This window comes from Melanerpes formicivorus, unplaced genomic scaffold (assembly GCF_026170545.1).
Source record: "Melanerpes formicivorus ecotype bairdi unplaced genomic scaffold, bMelFor1.0.p_v2 SCAF_76, whole genome shotgun sequence".
NCBI classification, from domain to species: Eukaryota; Metazoa; Chordata; class Aves; order Piciformes; family Picidae; genus Melanerpes; species Melanerpes formicivorus.
In genome coordinates, this window is record NW_027142428.1 from 1,824,382 (window position 1) to 1,836,244 (window position 11,863).

At 41.6% G+C, this 11,863-nt stretch overlaps 1 long non-coding RNA gene across 3 annotated transcripts in view; it reads left to right on the forward strand.

Moving 5' to 3' along the window:
- LOC137454072 (uncharacterized) overlaps window positions 1-11,211 on the forward strand; it is a 97,507-nt gene extending 86,296 nt beyond the window's left edge. For all 3 annotated transcript variants that reach the window (XR_010990533.1, XR_010990532.1, XR_010990534.1), the window contains 3 exons: window positions 5,580-5,689; window positions 6,834-7,004; window positions 10,184-11,211. This is a non-coding gene — a long non-coding RNA (uncharacterized lncRNA). The remainder of the gene's footprint in view (window positions 1-5,579; window positions 5,690-6,833; window positions 7,005-10,183) is intronic.
- The last annotated feature ends 652 nt before the right edge of the window (window positions 11,212-11,863 follow it).

The following is an 11,863-nucleotide window of genomic DNA, read 5'->3' on the forward strand; positions in this document are numbered from 1 at the left end:
GTTTTCTGCCTCTAGGAGAGAGAAACAGCCTGACTTCAGAGATGTGTTCAGAGCAGCTGGGCTTCTGGTCAGATTTATGGCTTTTGATTATGTTTGTCTGTGCTTTCTCAAGTGTGATATGAAATATGGTGATCCTGTCAGTGTTCTTGGGGAAGCTATTGCTTTCTCTTCAAAACTTGTGCCATGGGAAAGTTGTTCCAAACTGCATAGTTTCTGTAATTATGTGGTTTTGAGCCCACTCCCCATGTCCTTCAGTTCCAGACCCTGCCACTGCTACTCCTTTGGGTAAGTCATGGGTGTGCAGGTACTACTGGGTGAGGAGGCATTGTTTGTCCAAGGATGACTCCTACCATTTAGTTTGTCTATTCTGTGGTCAAGAGTCTCTCTGGCTCCTCTGGGCCTTGGTGGCTTGTGACACCCAAGCACCTTGTGGATGGTAGCTGTCTGGTGTAGATATTGGAGACAGCACCGTGGGGTCCTGCAAAGTGAAACAGCAATGTTCCCTTTCTTCCTCTGTGTTTCAGCAGTGACGTGAGAGCAAAGGATAGGCTTTGCCTTCTGAAACATAAGCTCTTTCTGCTTTCAGACAGGGAAGGAATGAGATCAGTCCTTCCACATCAGCACTTTTCTTTATCTTATTGTTTTCTGCCCTAAGTCTGTCAGGGTCTGTGGCTTGTCTGGAAATGAATCTGCAAACCTTGAGGCTGGGAATCATCTCACCTGATGTTAGTTATCTAAAACTTAGACATAAAGTCTAAGATTGTCATCTAGGCACTATTTGGTGGGTGAGAAGTGATGAACAGCCCATACCATTCATCTTACCCATTCTAGACATCTGCCTTAGGTTGGGATGATTCACATTTAGGAAGCTCCTGTGCTCTCCCCAGACTGTTGGGGAGGCATAAGTGAGCGTTCAAAGCTAGACCCCTAACAAAGCTAGAGCCCTAACAGGGCTCTTAATCTGAGCAATCCTGCAGCTATCTCATTTTTACCCTTTACCATGGGTTGTTGTCTATGTGCACAATAAGAACTATACTGTCCTTTGTAGGTGGAATAATCTGGGTTGATCTGTCTGTTGAGATGACTTTGTGCTGGTTTTGATAGGGACGGTGTTGTGCTTGTGATAGCCCTCAGTAACAGAGGAGGTTTTTAAAGTGAGAAGATAAGAAGATAAGCATTTTGTCAAATGTCATTCTGTTATCACTTTTTCAATCAGGTGGATTCCAAGTCCAAAATTTCAGAGCTGATGAAAGTATATGGAGGCCTGGTTTTCATCAGAATTAAAGATCTCATCTTAACTATATTATATTTATTCTTGTGATAATCTATGGTTTGATTGCTTATTCCTGTATGTGTGTCTTTGAAGGAGAGAGGCTGCAGGCATTCCCCACCCCACATGAGAGAAAGACCTCAAAATACAGGGGAAAGAATCAAGCTTGGAGCTGGGCTAATCTTCTTGGTTTGCTGCCGGGAGCACAATGGCGGCATATCACTGTGGCAGGGGGCCCTGCCCTTGAACTGAAAACAGGAACTGGGCTGACAAGACAATAATAGTGTGTTGGCTCAACTGGCAAACACACATCCCTTTTGGACAGACTCAAAATGTTACGTTGAGAAGCAGTTAATACACCGTTGTGTAAGGTTCCTAATGGACTGGAGCCAGAATGCTCCATTAACCACACACATATAAAATATTCATTGAGCTTGGGTTTTGTTGCCAAGCTGAAGAAAGGGGGAGAAGCTTTGTGTATAGAGATAAAACTGTCAGCATTGAGGACTGAAGGGAGGAGTTGATGCATTCTAAAATCTCTTACTCTTTTTAGGAGGAGAAGGATTTCTTATCCTTGGCAGGGGGCTATGGGGCGCAAAGTGGATTAAATGCAAGACTTGCTGGGTGTTACATTTCATGTTTAATTGTCCAAGGGGTGAAGGAACCTCCCCTGTCTATGCCAGACTCCCTAATCTATTCTATACCATGTGGTCTCTGCAAATTAAATTCAAGGTCAGTCATCAGAAAATAAAATAAATGTGAAAGCCACAATGGCATTCCCCAAAAGACTGACTTCTAAATGGAAGAAGAATTCCCTAAATAGCAGGGAGTGAAGACTATGGTGACAGGAAGTATAAACACCAACTTTTCTTTCTGGAAAACACACGTTCACCTGTTTTCTTAATGGGTTTAGATGTACAGTAAAAGAAGCCTTCTGTTTTCTGGGTGCTGAATAGACAATGAACATTCAAAAGAGATTTGGTCAGGAAAATTGGCTTGATTTGCTGTTGCTGTTTGAATCAGGAGGCAACAAGGCAAATACAACGCTGTTTCAGACTGGATGGTGAAATATGTGTGCAAAAGATACTGTCCATGTGACCCTCCTGTCTTTCCACAAGGTGACTTAATCATGACACATGGTAAAAGGACAGCAGTCTTGCTAGGCAGGGCGAGGAAGGCTGTGGTGCTGGATAGAATTGATTACTGAGATTATGAGGACAGGAAGGAGCTTGTGGTGTCTGGGCAGCCTTTGAGAGGGTACTGGAAAGCAGCTGGTGACTTCCTTGTGCACCATGTCTGCGCTCTCCTGGCAGGATAGGACAGCCACCAATGACGCTCAGCTTGTAAATAAAACAGAGCAGTCTAAGTAAATCCACAGCCGAACAAGCCACATGCAGATAGGAAGCCAGACCAAAACCAAAAGGATCTGTTCTTTTCTACAAATATTAAATGTATATGAAGTAAAGAAAAGTGAATTTCAATGTACTAGCCCCCCAGATATCTTACTAGATGAAGCTAACTAGTGTGAAACTCTGCTATCAGGATACTTATTATGTAGAAATGACAAGAATGGATTTTTGCCGTTGGAAGAATGACTCACGGTCTTGGAAATCAGAGTCCAATAAGATAAATCAGTTATCTGTATCATCATTTACCACCCACTCTATATAGATTGAAAGTTGCCATGACAAATCAAGAAAGGCATGAAAATAGCCTTATCCTTTTAAACAGCTGACCATGGCTGTGACAATAGCCATTAAATCCTCAGAAAGATTAGTGGCAATGGAAAGAGGGTATATCAGAAAAGACACTGGCAATTAGCTATCCTACTTAGGGTATAAAGAACAAATTTCAGTCAACATTTTTAAGCAGACCTATAAAAAGGAAAAATGCTCTTGTCTAAAACCTTGTTTAAACTATAGCTGTTGCACTGAAGAGTTGCTTGGCAGTAGTGGTCAAATTCAATACTTTTGTAGGCATAACAACAGTATGATGAAAACCTTGAAGAACATGACAGTATTTATCTTTAAAAGGCAGCTTAAATAACATTCCAGGAGCAGGTGAATAGTCTAAGACTGTAAATAACATGTTTGTAAATTGGAGAAAACATCTCAGCTCCCAAAATAAGCCTTTGAAAAGTGAATAGCAGGCCTAAACAAAGCAAGCAGAGGAAAGTAGTTCCTTACATGATAAATGTAAAATTGAAGCAACACAAACTATTTTAGTTTGAGGGTACTGACTCACAAAGGACATGAAAAGTAGTAACAAAAGCACTTCCAAATACAAGAGGAGCTGGCAGTCTGCCTGAAAATGGTGGGGTCAGCAAATGACCAAGGTGTGAAAGGAGCAATCAAGTCGGTAACACCACTGTACAGGAGATAGCAGAAGGCACAGGTTGCACAGCAAATAGGAAGTCCTTCAAGGTTTGAGCACAAAGAATGGCTCCTAATTGAAATGTTAATAGAAGGTCTTTTGAAACAGATTCATGAATTGGACAATAAGAAACCACCACAGCAAATGATACTCACCTGAATGCTCCAAAGTACTCTGGTCTGGTACTTACGGGTTCAGGCAGCCTTGATCCCAGAGGAGGGAAATATTGTGACACCAATCTTAAAGGGTTCCAGCAGGGATTAAAAAAACCCTACAGATTACTCAAGTCTGGCTTCTGTACCAGGAAAAATTGAAAGAAATAGATTTAGTGGCAGCATACCTAAATACAATATATTGTAGATGTGTCAACATGGCCTTTGTGACCTAAAAGCATGTATTGCAAACCCTGGTGTTATTTCAAGGAATGAATAAGCATTTGGAAAAGCATGTGACATTTCACATAGTGTGTTTGGGAATTTGAAAAGGTGTAATCAAAGTATGAAGCAAAGGGTAGATACAATAAACCAATTTCCCAGGGCAAGTCCTCACAGCGTTTTTGGGGCAGGGGGAGGTGTATTCATCAACAGTTCTACCTGGAAAGAAGGGTTAATAATGAGAGGAGGGGAGTTGCTTATGTAAAAACAACCCACTATGACAGTGATAACTAAAGGTTTTTGGTCTTTTGCAGAAGGATCTTAAGGGATTGGGCAGCATACTGACAGCTGAAAGTCAGCGTCAAGAGACATAAATAAAACCGGGGAAAATAATCCTGACCGTTTCTGTCTCTAGGTAGCTGTGTTTGATAGGGTTTTGTTCAGCAAAATTATTAATGCAATCATTGTGGCTTGTTTTCTAGAAATAACAGACCAGCACTAGAACTTCCTGTAAGTAGCAAAGAGAAAATTTTGGAGCTATTTGGTATAACTAGGAACAAAACAAACAGCTTATGCCACTGCAGTGTATATAGGAAAGAGACAAAGAAGCTGACCTTCCTGTAGTGTTTCTATGCATTGGCTGCTGTGTGCTGGCCTGCTCATTCAATTTAAAAAAAAAAGCTATATTAGAAGTAGAAAATGCATAGAAAAGACAGTAAGTACAGGTAGAAGTATAAAACATCTCTTTTTTAATGGAGAAGCCTAAATAAAGTGATGCTCCCCAGCCTTGAAGACCGAAGAAGCATTTTATAAAAGCTTATAAAGCCATTAGTGATATGGGAACTGGTGAATGGGAACTGCTTATTCCCTCTTTGTATCACAAGAATTAGAGGTGCTGAAGAAACTAAAAGGATGCTAGCATAGGTGTACCTTTTCATTATTACAATGTGGAAATGGTGGTGGATACTGGAAATTAAATAGACTTATAATAGGATCAGGAAAAAACCTGTAGGATTCATTCATCAGAGGCTACTAAGCATAGTGGTCTGTGTGGTCTTGGTGGTTGCCTCGAGTCTCAAGTTGTGCCAGGGGAAGTTTAGGCTCGAGGTGAGGAGAAAGTTCTTCACAGAGAGAGTTGTTAGCCATTGGAATGTGCTGCCCAGGGAGGTGGTGGAGTCACCATCCCTGGAGGGGTTCAAGAGGGGATTGGATGTGGCACTTGATACCATGGTCTAGTCATGAGGTCTGTGGTGACAGGTTGGACTTGATGATCTTTGAGGTCTCTTCCAACCTTGGTGATACTGTGAAACTGTAATTATTGATGGCCATAAACTGAAAGATTGTGATCATTCTATGCATGACCTGAATTTTGTGTCTGTTAAGTATCTGCTTTTGGACAGTGTTGCTGGTAAACCACTGGGCTAGATAACGCTTAGCCTTACCTGCACCACCATTTTTGTATCCCTTTTCTACTAAGGTTGACCTTGCTTAACTCTGAATTTTGTGTCCTGCTTTGTGTCATCTTGCAGTTCTCTTTGAAATGTTACTTTTCCTTTCTCTAGGTTTCTGTGAGCTTTTGGCCCAGCTGCAAGCATTCAGCTCGTCCTGCTTGATGTGCAAGTTTCTGCATCTTGAGCCTCTGGATCCCTTTTCATATATGGAGGTCATCGTGGTGTGTTTTCTTTTAAGTGTCACAAAATCCAGCCAGATTCACAAAATCTCTTGATTTATAAGCCCTGGTTTGACAACACATGTAAACACAGGACTAACTTTAAACACGTACTTAAGTTCTGTGGGTCTCAAGCACAAGTTTAAGCACTTTGCCAGATAAAAATAGAAGCATGATTTAATATTAGGCCTGGCTTTCCGTTGCGCTATTTTGGTTTTATGCTGATTTAACTCCAGCTAACTCAGCCAGGATACAGGGCTTGGTTTGGAGAAGACAAAGTTAGTCTGAAAACAAGTTATTCCAAACCCTAGAACTGGAAGAAGTTCTCTAGGACTGAAGATTTACAAGAAAGGGTGTGATTGCAGAGTGTTAGACTGCTTCTTCTGGATTCATGGTGTGAGTTTGAGTTTCATGCTGGAATTGCACAACACCCAGATACGAGTGGGTGTTCGCCCATGCTGCTAATGTTAAAAGCATCCAGATGTGAATGGTTTTGACTATGGAAACTTTTGTGCTGTAAGAGTGCTAGCCCAATTTTTTTGCCTTCATCCTTTGGTGAGATTTTTGTTTTTCAGCATCATTTAAAATGTTCAGTGATGTAGTGATTTGCCCAAAGTCAAATCTGCGGATCTGCCTCTTGAAAGCTAATAGTCAGCTGTTTCATCTGGAATTCCCTAAAATATAAGCAGATATTTGCAGAGATAAAGAAAATGTGCTGCTGTGCTGCCCCTGCATTGAACTGAATTGAAAATCAAGGAACCTCAGCAGTGTTTGGGAGAGGAACAGCAGAATGTTTTAAAGATTGTGCTAGAAGGTGGATATGCTTCACCCAAGGTTTGGTGGCAGTCCAGTCATGTGTAAATGAGACAGGAGATGACTGAGTTCTTTGATTGCTTATGTTGAATACTCTTAAATCATAGAATCACCAGTCTGATTTTTCTTCTACTACAGTTCACCCAGCAGTTTGAAAAAGAGATACTAACTAGACTATTCATAGAATAATCTAGATTTGTACCAATTGTTTTCAGCTGTATGTGAATAGCTGCCCTACAGTTTGAAAGGCTACTGACTTGAAATGGCTGAGAACTCTTAGTTTTGAGTCATTTTATTGAATGTGTTTCTTTGTTCTGAATTGTTTATTTAATAGGGGAATGGAGAAGGTATGAGAAATACCTTGAACTATTTGAAGAAAGGATTGATCCTGCTCCTCAGTTGGTAGATGTCCTCTATGAGACCTTCACTGAACAGCAGGTGAAGAATTCCAGCGGAAGTTTCAGTGTGCTCTGGTGTTATGGGAAACAAGGAATCAGGACAGCAGGTGAAACTCATAGTTATCTAAAGGATGATGGTCCTGCTTGGAATCTGAGTTGCTGAACTGTCTCATGTAAAATTTCTTCTGTTTTGTGTCAGAAAGACCAACTGAGACAGCTTTCTTGTGAACCTTGCAGGCATGTAACAATGATCAAAAATCATAGCAAAAACCAAAGAAGAGTTGACAGGGAACAGAGAGTCATATACAAAATGCTACACAAATGGCTGGTTGTATCTTTTAAAGGTATTTAACATCACCTGCAAAAGTCACTGATGAGTAACCTCTGTGCATTCCTCTATAATAAAAATATGTATGTGATGTCATAGAAAAATTAAAGGGATTTCTACATCTTTGAGTAATATGAGTGGCCTACCCACTCATGTTTGCACTGAAGTCTTTCAGGACTGATAAGATGAGTTTCCTTCTTGGGCTGGCTAAATGAAAACTAATGCCAGATTGTGTAGGCAGCTCTAGACTGATGTGAGTGGAACATTAAAACTCATCAATATCTAGAGATAGTTTCTTGACAGCAGTAGAACAATATGGCTAAGGCCCCAGGGTGCCGGAATAAATATTTTTGCCAGCCTACATGGGAAAGGAGGTAGATCCCCAGACATGTTTGGTCCAGAGGCAGAAACAGCCTGGAGATGTGTGGAAGGTGTGGAAGCTTTTTCTTTCCATTCTGACGCAGGAATGCTGAAATAGCATATTTCACTGTGATAACAAACCCAGTCTAGTTTTGAAATAGATGCCTGGTATCTTCTGCACAGATGGTTACAGAAGATGGTTTCATTGCTCCCCAGTCCCAAACAGAAACATCAAATTTTAAAACGCTGGGCCAATGTCATGAAAAAGCAGTAGGGACTCTGTGTATCAGTGTGAAATGGGTGGAGGGCTACAGTAGCTAGAAGCAGGGGTGAAGGTCTTGCTCATATGGGTACCTTGCCTGGATGTAATATATAAACTTCAGAAACACAGGCTTATTTGCAGCTCTGTGCACAAATAGGTGTATGCATTGTCTATGAATGTAGCAGAGACATGACCTTTGGGAGACAAAGTTCAGTTTCGGGATCATGGGGCTCTATTCCTCATTTTGTACCGTGGCTTTCAGCTGACTCTGACAGTTTATGTGCAGGTATGCATACATGATGCTATAGGCTGAACTGTTTGTTCATCTAAAATATACAAGGATGTGGACTTTCCCGCTCTTGAAGACACGCAGTGAAAGGGTTCCAGAATTCAGTTATGCCATCGCTCTGTTTTTGAGACTGGCATCTCAGCTGTAGAGAAGTTGCTCTCCTGGAAGCAGAAAGCAAGTAGTGGGTCCTGCCCTCCAGGTACTGACTACAGCACACCCCCAAGTCCCAACGCAGTACTGTGTTTCATATGAGCAGTTGAACCTCCTGGAGCATTTGCATGCATAAGCACATGTTCTTTCTGGGTTTTTACCACCTGAGCTCAAAACATGAATTCTTTTTTGGTATGATACTGTATGACCATGTCTAGTTTGCTGTGTGTCTTGCTAGGAGTGATATGGGCATGCAAATAATGGCTTCTTTAGCATCACTGTCCAGCTTCAATTTAATGTTCCTTTTCCCTTGTGCTGAATTTCTTGTTAATACCAATATAACCTTTGTTTCACTCTCTCTCTCTCTCCATCCTAAATATAAATTGACTTGCCACAACCTGCTACTCTCTAGAAATTACAAAGCCTCAGAAGATAATTTGTTACTGGTGCTGATAGCATCTGTTTATTGTAATGCACCAGCCAGTCAGGCCTGCTCACCTGCAGATGGAGAGAAAATGACCTTCAGTAAAATAGCTAACTTAACAATTCTGAAACAGCATCTCCCTTAGCAGCTGGCTGCTGGTAACCTGCAGTCCATGTTTTCAGGGAGGCAGCAGTCCAGCCAGTGTGGGGCAAGTCTGCTATCAGGGAGGCAGAAGATAATCATAGAATCAGTAAGGTTGGAAAAGACCTCAAAGATCATCAAGTTCAGCCTGTCACCCAAGACCTCATGACTACTAAACCATGGCTTCAAGTGCCCATCCAATCCCTTTTTAAACACCACTTGTAACTTTTTAGAGAGTAAGGAAGTATGGGAACCCTCACAGTAGGATTACAGCCTGAAAAAAAGGTGCTGTGCACCAGATCTTTCCAGGGTACTGGATTTCTTGCCTCCATGAGCATGAAAACTGCCTTTGCTCCTTTGCCCGCAAGTGTCCAATTAAAGTTTGGTTCTGGTGCCATGCCTAAGGTCTGATTTAGGGCATTGTCACTCAGAAAATCAGCTAAAAAAAATGAAAATAATAGAGTCTAAACTAAATGTATCCATAGGAGTTCAGTTGCATGACTAGTTGTGATAGAACTGGCAATAGTGGAACCAAAAAAAAGCCACCTTTGTATCTTGTGAATGTTTTCTCTGGGTAAGGAATTAATTTCACCTTGTTGGAACTTGGGAGTAAATTAACAATTGGGTTCTAAAGTTACATGTGCAAATCTCTGGGTTTTTCTGTCTCCAAATCCTAGAGTTACAAAGATGAAGAGCTTCCTAGTTTTGGTTGCTTTGTGGTTGGTTTTTTCCTTTCTTTCTTTTTCTAGTAAGCCCTAGAACACTGGGGAAGTTCTAGAGACAAAAGGAATCTAATTTTAGATCAGCATTTAAAATAGATTGCTATGATCATTAATAATTAGTATTAATATTCATTAATTCAAGGATAATCATATAATGAATGACATACTAAACTGATATAACACAGGAAGATGCATCTAGTGTTGATATTTGGAAAATAACTTTGATCAGCCACAACTGGATTTAAAATAAACAAATCTGATTATCATGCCACTGTTGATATAAGAACTTCTGATGAGCCTTTAGTCTGCTCCCATACATATTCATTCATAAACTCAAATAGTACAGTATCAGATAGGAAATAGCACATGGATTCTGTCCCAGCTACAGAACTCAAAGTGGGATTGGTGAATAGGTTTGAAGTGTAAATACATCAAATAGTTGTATTCTTAGTGGGACCCAGTTGTTGCTTTGAGTTGCTTGGTGGTGTGGCAGTGACTGGAAGGAGAGATTAGCTCCACACTGCTGCTGTTACTGGATGTCAGAAAGCCTATTTTAGTATAATTTGGATCCATTTAGAGAATGGAAATAGCAAATGTTTTTTCTTTTCAGGATGCTACAGGTAAAGGAAATTAAAACACTGAAATATGTGCAGCAGATGGAACAGACTGCATTGAGAAACAGCAGCCTGGAAAAGGACTGAGGGCTTGAATGGACAGTTGGCTGAAAGTCATGGCTCACTCCAGTGCTGTGGCCAAGCCTTGGATCTTTTCAAACACTTACTTGATATTGCCTGCTTATATAGCCAGAGATCACTTTACTGCTATGTTTGGCACTGATGCAACCGTTTGGGGAACACTCCATTCAGCTGCAGTACCCACAATTAAAGGAAGGATATTGAAAAATGAGATATTTCGGAGAAGAGCCACAAGACTGACTGAAGGACTGGAAAACTTGCCTTACAGTGGAACCCATTTTCCTAGCTTACCAAACAGCAAGTCAAGAAAAGCTCAAGTCTGGTTTTCACTTTGCTATATAAGGAAGAGACATTCAGAAACAGGAGCTCCTTTGGGCAATATTATAATAAGAATTTGTAGTCAGACTTTGGATGAGTTCACACCGTGTATAAGTCTTCAGCCTTTAACAGCAGAAACTGTGCTTGGAGCAAAAGTCAGGGCTGTGATTTATTATGTCATTGGCAGTAGAGATCAGATGCATTTTACATCAGTTGCACTCTGGCTCGTGCAGGGTGTTCACTCAAAGCAGTCCTGGTGCTGATATCCTTTCAGAAGTCAGGACTCTCTCACTCCAAATTTTTCATAATCTAGACAAATAAAATCTTTCACTTACAAATTCTGCTGTGTAATCTTAATCCTAAACTCCAATCTCCATCTTCAATGTAGAACTGGATGGAAAAGCACAAATTTGTGGATTACTTGTATGTGAGATTTTGTTTGCTCGTATGGAATGCTTAGGGACTAGATGTTAATTTTAAAACCATTTCTTCAGATTTCAAATTCCCGTATCAGTAGACAGCTTTTGGCAGGGTAGGAGATATTCAATGAACAGTTAGTCAGGCCCCTTTTCTCAAAAGGCATGAAGTCATAGTCTGGCAAGAAGGATCCTCCTACATTTGTGAAATGGACCAGGGAAAGCAGAGAAGAGCCGAGCCACATGTCTGGTGCCAGGTCCTACCTCTCATGTTCCCTTTAATAAAGCCTGAAGTTGCAGCAGGTAGAGGGAGGTGATCCTCCCCCTCTACTCAGCCCTGGTGAGACCCCACCTGGAGTACTGTGTCCAGTTCTGAAGCCCCTATTACAAGAGGGATGTGGAGGTGCTGGAACGTGTCCAGAGAAGGGCCACGAGGATGATCAGAGGGCTGGAGCACCTCTCTTATGAGGACAGACTGAAGGAGTTAGGGCTGTTCAGTCTGCAGAAGAGAAGGCTCCGAGGTGACCTAATTGTGGCCTTCCAGTATCTGAAGGGGGCCTACAGGAAGGCTGGGGAAGGACTTCTCAGGATCTCAGGTAGTGATAGGACTAGGGGGAATGGAATGAAGCTGGAGGTGGGGAGATTCAGGCTAGATGTGAGGAGGAGGTTCTTCCCCATGAGAGTGGTGAAACCCTGGAATGGGTTGTCCAGGGGGGTGGTCGAGGCCCCGTACCTGAAGGTATTTAAGCCCATGCTGGATGAGGCTCTGGGCAGCCTGATCTAGCATGGGGTGTCCCTGCCCATGGCAGGGGGGTTGGAACTAGATGATCCTTGTGGTCCTTTCCAACCCTGAATGATACT